The sequence below is a fragment of the Mus musculus genome, chromosome 8 (genome assembly GCF_000001635.26).
Source record: "Mus musculus strain C57BL/6J chromosome 8, GRCm38.p6 C57BL/6J".
In the NCBI taxonomy this organism is placed as follows: Eukaryota; Metazoa; Chordata; class Mammalia; order Rodentia; family Muridae; genus Mus; species Mus musculus.
Window position 1 is genome coordinate 5,068,028 of NC_000074.6, and position 13,054 is coordinate 5,081,081.

The 13,054-nt window shown below is 38.8% G+C and overlaps 2 pseudogenes; one reads left to right on the forward strand and one right to left on the reverse strand.

Moving 5' to 3' along the window:
• Positions 1 to 1,231: 1,231 nt before the first annotated feature.
• Positions 1,232 to 1,350, reverse strand: n-R5s93 (annotated as a pseudogene).
• On the forward strand, positions 11,270 to 12,966 carry Gm5739 (predicted gene 5739; annotated as a pseudogene).

The following is a 13,054-nucleotide window of genomic DNA, read 5'->3' on the forward strand; positions in this document are numbered from 1 at the left end:
GTAGGTCCACAGGACCCCACCCAGCTGCTCTGCTGCTTCTGCAACCTGTGTGCTCCTTAGTGGACCTTCCTTAGAGAGTCACTGGAGATAAAATATTACGTATTTTCTTACATCAAGAAAAAAATGAATGTTTAATAAATGAATCTTCTGGAGTGGTGGTGATTTCTTCTTTAATTGTGCTAATTAAGGATCAGGAAAATAAACTATGATTTATAGTGCTTTAGTGAAAGCCATTTGATCTATTTTCCCTTCCTGGAACACCCTGTTTGCCTAATAAACACTTGATGCTCAGATGGATGAGGAGTCTAGATATATTACCTCGTCCTCTTCTTGGAAATTTCTGAGCAGACTGATTGTTGTTCAATTTCTCTTTCATTATATATTCACTTTGAAGTCTTAAATATTATTTTCAACCAATTCATAAAAATCTAGAAACTGTTCAGTATAGAAGCATCCCAGAGTATGAACATGGCATTAAAATCTGTGTGAAATATATTCACAGAAGCTCAATATATTTGTGTCTTATTACCTTAGAATGAGAGAAAGGATTGGACATTGACAAAACAGTGTTGTGTGTGTGGTAGCTGTGCTTGTTGGTAAGATACCAGAGGAATGTGTTGGAGGTCTTGCTTTATCATTCTTTATTCTATTGAACTACAATCTCTCTCTAAACCGGGCTTAGGCTGTCAGCCATTCAGTTCAAGCAAGTAATTTTGTCCCTGCATCACCCAGTGCTGGAATCACAGATTCAAAGGTGCACAAATACAGATTTTCATGTGAGTTCTGGAATTTGAATTCAAGTACTCATGATTAAATATTGTTCCTACATTTTGAACCATTTCTCTTGCTCTAGATTGAAAACGTTTTAGCCATATCATGTTTCTTTGTTATAATATTTGAAAATAAGAATCACATAGGCATTATCCTTTCAGCCACCAGAAGAAGGCTATCACTTGGCTGCTCAGGGGACTTTTTTGCTATTCCTCAGTTTATGAACACATAAATATCAAGAGCAAGTAAATGTTATGTTTGAAATGACCAGGGATGCGTTTGAGCTTTTTCCACTGGTTCAAGTGTTACAAGCTAAAGATTTTGGCCAAGGCAGCAGTGTACCATAAAACCGTTCCACAAACCAAGAATATTACTCATATATAAGGCTGGGGACTCATCAAATGTTTGTTATAAAGTAAAGATCTTTGTGGCATTATTTGTGGAGAATTTTTTCTTTTTAAGCCTACAGCACCCGGTATTTCCAAGCAGTCTCCCATCTAAGTACTAACCAGGCCTGATCCTGCTTAGCTTCCGAGATCAGATGAGATGGAGCACATTCAGGGTGGTTTGGCCGTAGACTATTTGTGGAGACTTTAAGATAGGACATTTACATTAAAAATATTTCCCTTCCTTTTATTGTTCCTATATTTCCCATTTATGAATTTGGATGAAAAACTTTAGAAAAATATAATTTCTGAGGAGTGTTGAATGGCATAGTTAAGATTTCTTAAATAAAAAGTTGTCTGTTGCCACAGACATGCCCTTCTTCTCTGTAATAGATGTTTGAAGGAAACCACTAATACCATTTATTCTACCATAGTAATGCCCATAGTTCTGGATATGCAAATTATACTGATGTGGGTCTAAGGTACATAGCTGTAATAGTTACTTTACCTTTCAGTTTGGCACATGTTAGAATTACCTGAGAAGACAGTCTCTCTCTCTCTCTCTTTCTCTCTCTCTCTCTCTCTCTCTCTCTCTCTCTCTCTCTCTCTCTCTCTCTCACACACACACACACACACACACACACACACACACACACACACACCAAGGACCTTCCCTTCCATTGATGTGGTAAGGCAATCCTCTCCTTCATCTGCTGCTGTAGCCATCGGGTCCCTCCATGTGTATTCTTCGGTTTGTGGTTTAGTCCCTGGGATCTCTGGGTAGTCCGTTTAGTTGATATTGTTGTTCTCCCTATGGGATTGCAGTCACCTTCAGCTCCTTCAATCCTTCCCCTAAATCTTCCCTTGGGGTCCCAGTGCTTAGTCTGATAGTTGGCTGAGAGCATCCACATCTGTACTGGTCAGGCACTGGCAGAGCCTCTCCAGGAACTGCTATACCAGGCTTCTGTCAGAAAGCACTTTTTGGCATCAGCCATGGTGTATGGGTTTGCTGACTGCAGATAGGGTGGATCCTTAGGTGGGGCAGTCTCTGGATGGCCTTTCCTTCAGTCTCTACTCCACTCACTCTCTGTCTTTTCTTTAGACAGAACAATTCTGGATTAAGAATTTTGAGACGGGTGGGTGGCCCCATCCCTCAAAAGGGGGATGTACCTATCTACTGGATATGGTCTCCACAGGTTCTATCTCTCCTGTGTTGGATTTTTGGCTAATGTCATCCCCGTCGGGTCCTGGAAACCTCTTGTTTCCCGGCATTTCTCCATCCTTCACAGCTACACACCTCTGTTTAATTTCCTGAACTTCTCCTGTCTCATCTGACATCTGGTCCTGCCCCCTTTATCCTTCCCCTTCACTCATCCTTCCAGATCCCTCCGTCCCTCTACTTCCCATAGTTATTGTGTTCCTCCTTCCAAGTAGGATCGAAATAGCCACACTTTGCTGTTCCTTCTTCTTGAGCTTCATATGGTCTGTGAGTTGTAGGTGTTCCGAACTTTTGGGCTAATATCCATGGATCAGTGAGTCTATACTATGTGTGTTCTTTGGTGCCTGGGTTACCTCACTCAGGATGCTATTTTTTAGTTCTATTCATTTGCCTGCAAATTTCATGAAGTCATTGTTTTTATAGCTGCATAGTACTCCATTGTGTAAATGTATCACATTTTTTATATCCATTCCTCAGTTAAGGGACATTACAACTGTGGATATTCCTAGATCAAATTAACTTTTGGGTAAATCTATGGGTGTTTTAATTGTTGACATATGAGGCCTAATCCACTCTGAGTGGCACCATCATCTAGGCAGATGGTTCTGAGTTGTATAAGAGTATAGCTCAGCATGATAAGTGGGTCACAAAGAAACGTTCTGCCGTGATTTTTGCCTTTGGCTTGAGTCCTGTTTTGATTTCCTCTAGTGATGGACCATGGTTTGGAATTATAAAATGAAATAAATGCTTTTCTTCAAAAGTGCTTTTGGTTAGCAAATTTGGTCACAACAATGGAAAGGAAACTAGAACAGTAACAAAGTCAGTCACAGGAGCACATAGATGAAGTGGGAAACCTATGATTCCAGCCTTTTCCAACTCAGATGTCCACAAGATATGCACTGAAAAGATGTTTATAAAGTTCTTTTTTTTTTATTCTTACTATGTTAATGTAGAATAGCACTGGTCACTGAGTCCTAAAATAAAAGGTAATCCCCAACAGAAGAACCTGTGCTTATGTTCTCCTCACGATGATAAATCATACTTAAGAAAAACCTTGTCAAGATCCAGTGTCGAGGGCCTTTCCACAGCAGGCATCAACCAAGAAAATGCATGGTGGTCTTGCCTGAAGACCAACCCAATGAAGTCATTTCCCCAAATAATGTCTTCCTAAATGTTTCTAGCTTGGGTTAAGTTGACATCAAACCAGCCAGTGTAGTATCAAGGGATGGCACAGAACTTCACTGCATGTTACATCTCTGAGACCTATAGCATGGTCTAACAAGATCAAAAAGGGACACAGATGGTAAAGAAGCAGCATAAAGTATGTATGAAAAGTGATTATAAAATACTGGGTGGGTTGTCTTACTAGGGAACATGTTTAATGAAAATTTTCAAGAAAATTTAATAATCATAGTGAAAACCTTGCATGAAGAGGGAACCATGGTATAAAGCAAGGGGGCATTTGAAATTCATCTTACAGGTTAGCTTGAGTTTAGTCTGTTCATAGGATTACGTTTTTATCTAACAGTTTTTTTTTTTTCAAAAACCTCCAATTATAAAGCTAAGTGAATCCTGCAGTAATTATCTGAAAGCAAACAAAACAGGGATTAAAACTCAAGGAAACATTTCCTTAACAGCATGGTATATCCTGTGGCTAAAAATGTAAGCTATTTTCTTTATTATATTTAATATTTTTCAAACTGCCCACTAGTCTTTGGAGGATTAAAAATAAACTTTTATCTTTGACCATACTTCTTATTTTTGGGATGTATCCCATAAGAGTGTTTTCTACTTTCCCACTGTAAGAAAAAGCATTCTTAAAAAGTTCTGTAACTCATTCTTTACTGCATGAATTTTATCTCTGGTGACTGTCTTTCCTCTGGCTTACTATTACTGGATGCTTTTAGGAAACAGGTTGTGGCGAAATTTTATTCTTAAGTGTATTTAAAAAATCTAAGAAAATAAATCCATTTAGATATTTTTATACAAAACTGGGAGTAAAAGCATATATTTTCTCTGATTGCAGCTAATTGTTAATATTTTGAGTTAGCAGTCAGTTTGGGCACATTTGTAAGAAAGGAATAGTAAAAGGAGAAAAAAAAATTCTATTTCAGATTCTGGTGTTTGACTTCCCTGTCCCAAATCTTGTAGCTGGAATTGTAAACACTTTGGAAGCACTGTTTCTCAAGGTCCTTGTAAACCATGTAACCCATGATAATTAATTGATACAGAATGTGTGGTTTTCTCTCCTTTCAGTAGTCTATTATGTACAGATTTTTTTTTCCTGCCTTGAAGTTAGTTTCAGTTTTATTCTTCAAGTAACTACAGGAAGGTAAAATGAAGTATGAAGTCATTTAAAGAAATGCTAAGGCATTTAAATCATTGAAGTAAGCGAAGAAAAGACCTTGAGACACAGTTTAGGTCTGCCACAGTTATGCAGATCTCACTGATGCAAAAGATAAGTCTATAAGAAATACCAAAGTGATAAGCATATTGGAATGTCAGAATTGATTACTATTATGTGCAAAATGTTCCATAATTCGGAGAGAATGAAGGCTGAGAAGGAGTTGAAGACTCCTGTTAATTCTAGACACCTGCTAATGGAAGCAATAGGGCACATTTTACAAGTGTAGAAAGAAAGGGGCATACTTTCTAGAGGTTGTAAGCTGCAATCTGCATTGCTTAGGGAAAGCTTCCCGAGACAGTATCTTAGTTTGGAAACATATGGCAGAAGTTAGTGACATTTTATAGATACACTTGAATCCTGGGTTGCAACATACTAGAATCAGAGTGACTATGGAGAGCTCCACATCTAATTTACATGGTGCTATTGTGGCCTCTCAGTTGCTATTTATTTCATACATTAAACAAATAGTACATGGTTCTTAATATTTGATAGACATAATGTCATGTGTTGAATGCACAAAATTATATAAGAGAAAGAAAGGGATAAGGAGAATTAGGTGGATGATGTAACTATCTGATATGAAAAATGAGGGCTACTATTGGATTATAGAGAAAGAAAATTTCAGAATAGATTGTCTCAGATTTTCATTCAATACATATTATTGTTTGCATTATACAGGTGAAATATTATGTTGAGTGTTAAGATTACACAAATAAGCATACAATGTAGTTGAATTCAAGAAAAAATGAAATATTGCTTTCAATATAACAGACATTTTAATTAAATGTTTTATGAACACTCAGAATAAGCATGCAACTCTCTAACAATATAAAAATATTTTTAAATGAAACATTTTTTCCACTTGAGTTATGATTCAGTAACACCGATGACAAGAAACTAGTTATAAAAAGAAGATATAAGGAAGTGAGGATTGTACAGAACTTTATGTTTATGACTGATATGTATCTCAACCATCATCAGATAGAATGCAATTTCTTTACAGGACCATAAAATGCCTGAGACCTTGAAAAGGGGTGGTTGTAAGAAGGGGTGCGGCAGGGACAAGGCTTAAGACCAGGTACTTAAGACATGCTCCCTTGAGAAATAAAGTTGTTGAGTCACTTTTAACCACTAGTTTTGACCTCTAGTGATTTGTCAGAAAAGTGATAAGGAAAACAATACTTACGTATGATGTACTAAACTCATAATAGAGAGGTCTTTCCTTTTTATATATGCATTTTATCTCTGGGAGAACACTTGTCAGGATCCTGTATATACTAACCAGACACATGAAGCATGCACCTGTGTACATGCACAGCTATGCCTTCTCAGGCACATTCAGCACTCATTCATTGGTAAACACCATCATACTTCTTAGACTTTGCAAGGACTTTCTTAATCTAAAGAATGGTCCATTATATATTCTATGTTATATTTTTAAAAAATATTTATTTATTTGTTATATGTAAGTACACTGTAGGTGTCTTCAGACACTTTCTTTTCTCCCTGGCCCCGCTCGCTCCAGCCCTGTTCACTCTGGCCCAAAGATTTACTTATTTATTATGTGTGAGTACTCTGTAACTGTCTTCAGACACCCCAGAAGAGGGCATCAGATCTCATTACAGATGGTTATGAGTCACCATGTGGTTGCTGGGATTTGAACTCAGGACCTTTGGAAGAACAGTTAGTGTTCTTAACCACTGAGCCATCTCTCCAGCCCCTATGTTGTTTGTATAGCCAGAAAAACTTGGCATAAAAAGCAAGGCAAACAATGAGTGGCTTCCTGATTAATATGTATGAAGCCAATATATAATTTTTTGTTATGTAATAATATACTGTAGGGATAATGATTGTCTGAAAGACAAGAACATTTTGCTATGTGTGATTGAAAAGAAATAAAGACAATTTACCTTTGAAATCTATACTTTTTTTTTAAACTAACTATAGAAATGATTTAAAAATAGTCTTTTAAAACCCACAATACTTTAAAGCTGTGTTTCTCAACTTGTCATCAAACACCTTTGGGATTACATATCAGATATCCTATTTATCATATATTTACTGTATGATTCATAACTAGCAAAATTGAAGTTATGAAAGAACAACAGAATAATTTTATGGTTTGGAGTCACCACAACATGAGGGATCATATTAAAAGACCACAGCATTAGAAACGTTGAGAGCTATTGCTTTAAAGTACCCATTATTCAGGGACTATTTGTCAAACTTTATTTATGAAGTTTGGAAAAAGTGAGAAAACTAATAACACTTTGAGAAGATCAAAATGATTGTGCAGATAATAAAAGTTTTGAAGGGCTTGAGTAGGTAGAAAATAATAGGCATTGTATTAACTTTCTATGGGGGAGACATGAATGAACACCTATTTAACCTAAAGAGGGTCTAGCTTACTGAACCAATATGTTTATTGTGCTAACTTATTGAGCCATCATTGAGAGCTTGCTTGTGACTGCTGATGACCTCACAATAGTTGGATCACCGAAAAGTTCCATCCCAGTATGGGTGGTGGCCTCCTCCAACTGTATTGATGAAGTCTCACCTTTCAGTTAATCTACATGCCTGTAACCCTTCCTGAAATGCTGGGACAGCTGGAAGAAAGGTGCAGAAGACCACAATAGCTGGAATCTTAGTCAGAAAGCTAATGACTTTCCTCATTCCTCTTCTTTATGTGAAGGAATGCCAATAGGCCCTATTTTGTTAGTGTATCATTTAGATAACTATATTAACTTTGATTAAGAAGATAACAGCTCTGTTATGTGCAGAGGATAGTATTTTGTTACATCAAGAAATGGCTCAGAGTATGTACTGCTATTGTTGAAGATCTGAGTGGTTCCCAGAACCCATATGGTGACTTACAACCACCTATAATTTCAGATCCAAAGGATCTGATAACCTCTTATGGTATCTATGGGGACTGAACACATGTGCATACACAACCTCCATAATTATAAATAAAAAAGTCTTTAAAAATAAAATTGACCCTTGTGCTACAGGATAAAGAATTCCCTACTGCCTCAGAATTTTGAAGACCACTATTTGGCACAGTATTAAAAATCCATGGTATAATAAAGATATTACTTTGGGATTTTATAGAACTCTAATGAATCAATTTAACATGTGAGCCATTCTCAAAGACCATGTCTAGATTCACTTGATAAATCAGATAGGCTTACTGTTTTCAATGGTCTTGTTCTGGTTGTCTGAGATTATAATAATGAGTACTTGAAACCTACATCTAATGTCAATGACTCAAAAGTCTTTAAAAAATTAAAAAAAAAAAACCTCAACATAGCAAGTTCTGGGACTGTGTATGTGTTCTGCCATACCTGGTTTTTTCAAAGTTTTTTTTTTTTCTCCATTTTTGCTGAAAATAGAGAATTGGAGCTTTCAAACTGTTTCTCTAACCAAAGGTATTCATCACTTCAATTTCTGGAAAGTTGGCAGCCAAAGAATTTACTAGTTTTTGTTTTTAAAAATAGCTCTTAGTTCCTGCTATCTTTTGCTCAAAGGCTCCAAATTTAGTGTAATGTTCCCTTGAAGGTGCTGGAAAAAATACTGACTGAATTTTGCTGCTTTGTCTCTGCCAATGAAGTTTTCAGTCATATTTATTATGGCAAAACTTATATAAAGCAAGATCCACCAGCTTTAAAAGTATAATTGTTCTAGGTGGTAAGACATTATGACAGAAGACAGCATATGCTTCTCCATCATATGAGATATAGAAATCTAGCTTGAACTATTCTGACAACATCCTTCTTGATGCTAGCTTTTATACTTTTAACAGCAATTAGTGTCATGCGGGTGTTGGGAAGGATTTTCACCAATACTTCAGCTGTGGACCTTGTATGCAGTAATACTGATAGGCCAGTCAAGATGACTGCACTAGTAAAATAGTGGCAAGTCAGTTATTGGGGTAACTAATCACATTATTACTGGATTTGAGGCTTGATTTATAGGAAGGATTTAATGTCTGGTTCTATAAACTCAGTTTAAATCTCTAGATAAGGAGGGTGGAGGCCATTAGTGGTGAAGCTCCTGCTTTTTTCTTGCCAAATGGGCATAATGTGCCTGTCAAATTGGCTTAAAAAATAACTGTTTATGCCCACAGAATAGTGTTAATGTCAGCTTTTGACAGGGAAGTTTTATTTTGCTGTGGTGGGTGGTGACTGCAGAGATTTATAACTGGTCAAAGTTCAAAGAATAAATGACTATTGAAGGGACAGCCATAAATTGGACATTCATGTCATTCCCTCTAAGGCCCAGAGAACATCATGGAAGATGACGCCAAAAGCTGAAGGAAGGGTGAGGGTATGGTACGGAATGCTGACTTCTTGGCATGACGTAGTTGTACTCTTGAACTCACAGTAGCTGTGATTACCTACCCAAGACCTTCAGAATATTGGGCCTGTCAACACCCTGTTACAGAAGGGGGAATAGTTCTAAGACCTAGCTCCTCCCTGAAGATCCATACAGAATTAATATTTGATGAGGAAGGGAGAAACATTTTCTTTAGTGGTATTGTATTAATTACTTTTGGTTGCTGTGGAAAAATGCCATGATTAAAAACAAGTTATGGAAGAATTTGGCTTATGGTTTCATGGTGTGAGAGTCTATAATAGTGGGAGAGGCATGGGGGTCAGGCTGCTGAAATAAAAAACCAAGAGATACCATTTCCAACCACACAAAGAAAGCAGAGAGAATGAACTTGAAGGTGAATGAAGCTATACGTTCTTAAAGCCCATACCAAATGATGTTTGTCTTCTCCAGTTTTCACATCCTAAAAGTTCTAGGATGTGAAACCTCTGTAAACAGCACCACTATCCTGGGACCAAATTCAAATGCATAAGCCTTTGTGATACATTTTTCATTCAAATCACCATGTATAGACATTGGTAAGATTCCCAAATTCTTCTATACAACTATAAAAAATGTATTGAGTTTCACACGTAAAAAAGACATGAAAGCAGATGCACTGCTTGGAAGAGGAAGGGTATCAGTAGAAGGGGGAAGGGAGCAAGGGAGGGTAAGGGATATATTGTGTATATATATATATGAAAGTAGTGTAAGAATACCCACTATTATTTATAATTAACATATGCTAATAAAATTAAAAGTATATTTTACAAATTTGTAGTTTATATTCATTGTACAAAATAATGAATGTTATTGTGACATTTATATATTCCTATCATGCACCATGCTTTGCTCCTTTTCCAACCTCCTTCCCCTCAGTTAACTTCTACTCATTTCAATAAATGTCCTTTTATTTTTCCCAAATATTCCCACTTCTGCTATCATCACTCATTGTTTTTTAAAAATCTAAATTCTGAGAAAACATGTAACATTTTTCTTTGTGAAATTGGTTTATATTCTGTAACACAATGATCTCCAGTTTCATCTATTTTCCTATAGATTACATTCTTTTCATAAAATCTATTGTGGTGGCGCAGGCCTTTAATCCCAGTACTTGGGAGGCAGAGGCAGGTGGATTTCTAAGTTCGGGGCCAGCCTGGTCTACAAAGTGTGTTCCAGGACAGTCAGGGCTATACAGAGAAACCCTGTCTCGATAAAACAACAACAACAACAACAACAACAACAACAACAAAAACAAAACAAAAAACAACAAAAAAAGAAAAACAAAAAAAAAATCTATTGTGTCTGGGTACTACATAAACTATGACAGATACAAAACACTCTGCAGTCATTATGATCTTAAATTGTTCCCTCATGTTTCCTTGCATCCAACCTCTTCTCCACATGCCTGAAGATTGGCTTTTTGTGAAAATGTTTGTTTCAGGTGATACTGCTGGAGTACATAGGGATGACATTGCTGGCTTATTTTACCTTTTAAAGAAACCGAGAAGTTTTTTGTTTGTTTGTATGTTTGTTGCACCACCAGGAGTTTATTAGAACTGCTGTTTGTCTCTTGTCATCTCTGCTGTCTTATCTTGCTAGCTACTTTTCTGGACATGCAGTGGTTTCTCACTGTGATTTAATTCATGCTTGCCTAACTGTCCTGCTGAGCAACTTTTCCTTGTTTGTCATTATCTTCTGCTCATTGGCTCCAGTAGCCAGTATTTGATGAAATCAGAACAATTAGCCAAATTTGATCTTTCTAACAGAAAAAATATTGAATTCAGTCTTCAACTGAAAAAAAAAGTGTCATTGTAGAACACTACGGAAAATATCTCAAATTTAAATGCTGAATCTGAAAGATATAAGCTTCAGCCATTTGTTTAGTGTTTAGCCATTCTTTTTACAGGAAAAAGTGATGTTCCAAGATTTTTGGAGAATCACAGCAGCTGTGCTCTGGTTGACAAAAATATTTCCACTCCCACCACATAGTGTTTTTAGATTAAAAATATTCAAATATAGTGGGCTTCCTTCCACCTGCAGGTCCTGGCACATCTCCACCATCATCGCCCAGCCAACTTTCTGAGGACCCATGCAGAACAGACACCCAAGATGCCCAAGCCAATCAACGTCCAGGTGACCCCATGGATGCAGAGCTGGAGTTTGCCATCCAGCCAAACCATCCAGCAGCAGATCATGTGATAAAGACTATTGACCTCCTGGAAGTGTAGTACTTCAGCCTCCAGTATGTAGAGAATAAAGGATTTCCTACCTGGTTGAAACTTGATAAAAAAGGTCTCTGCACAGCAGGTTCGAAAGGCGAACCCTGTCCAGGTCAAATTCCAGGCCAAGTTCTACCCTGAGGACATGGCTGAGGTGCTCATCCGGGACATCATGCAGAAGCTCTTTTTCTTGCACATCAAAGGAAGGGATCCTCAGCGGTGAGATCTACTGCCCCTCAGAGATAGCCAAGCTCCTGGGGTTCTATGCGGTTTAGGCTAAGGTCGGAGGTTATAACAAGGAAATGCACAAGTCTGGGTACCTCATCTCTGAGCGACTGATCCCTCAGAGAGTCTTGGACCAGCACAAGCTCAGCAGGGATCAGTGGGAGGATTGGATCCAGGTGCGGCACCCAGAGCACCGAGGGATGCTCAAGGACAGTGCTATGCTGGAATACCTGACGATTGCCCGGACCTGGAAATGTGTGGGACCAACTATTTCGAGATCAAAACCAAGAAAGGAACAAACCTTTGGCTTGAAGTTGATGCCCTTGGACTTAACATTTATGAGAAAGATGACAAGTTGACCCCAAAGATCGCCTTCCCTTGGAGTGAAATCAGGAACGACAAGCAGTTTGTCATCGAGCCCACCGACAAGACGGCACCTGACTTTGTGTTCTATGCTCCCGGCCTGACCAGATCCTGTAGCTTTTCATGGGGAACCATGAGCTGTACATGCGCCACTGGCAGCCTGACACCATCGAGGTGCAGCAGATGAAGGCCCAGGCTTGGGAAGAGAAGCACCAGAAGCAGCTGGAGCGACAACAGTTGGAAACCAAGAAGAGGAGAGAAACTGTAGAGAGAGAAAAAGGAAGAGATGCTCCGGGAGACAGAGGAGCTGATGTTTCGGCTGCAGGACTATGAGCAGAAGACCAAGAAGGTGGAGAAATCGCTCTCCGAGCAGATCGAGAAGGCCCTCCAGCTGGAGGAACAGAGGAGGCAAGCCCAGGAGGAGGCTGACTATCTGGAGACTCGGCATGGTCACCCTGCGGACCAAGGAAAAACTGGAGAGACAGGCACAGGATCAGTAAAAGAGCCAGGAACAGCTGGATGCAGAGCTGGCAGAGTACTGTGCCAAGATTGCACTTCTGGAGAAGGTGTAGAGATGCAAGGAATAAGAGGTAGAGGAGTGTCCAGGACGACCTGGTGAAGACCAAGGAGTTGCTGCACCTGTTAATGACAGCTTCCTCACCCTCACCACCTCCAGTGTACTAACCTGTGAATTACCTTGCGCAGAAAGGACCCAGGAAAAGGGAGCAGAGCCCATGGACTACAGCGCTAAGCTCTCTAGTGAGGGCATCCTGGATGACCACAAGGAGGAGAAGCAGATCACTGAGGCAGAAAAGAATGAGTGTGTGCAGCGGCAGTTGCTGACTCTGAGCAACCAGTTGCTCCAGGCCCGGGATGAGAATAAGAGGACCCACAATGACATCATCCACAACAAGTACATGGAGGCAAAACCACAACAGTAAGATGCAGCAATAGATCAGGCAGGGCAACACCAAGCAGCGCATGGACGAGTTCGAGGCCGTGTAGAGGCTAGGTCTGGACCAAGGGCGGAGGGCACCTCATAACAGGCAGTACTAAAGTAACTCTTTAGTACTCAGGTCTAGAAACTCTC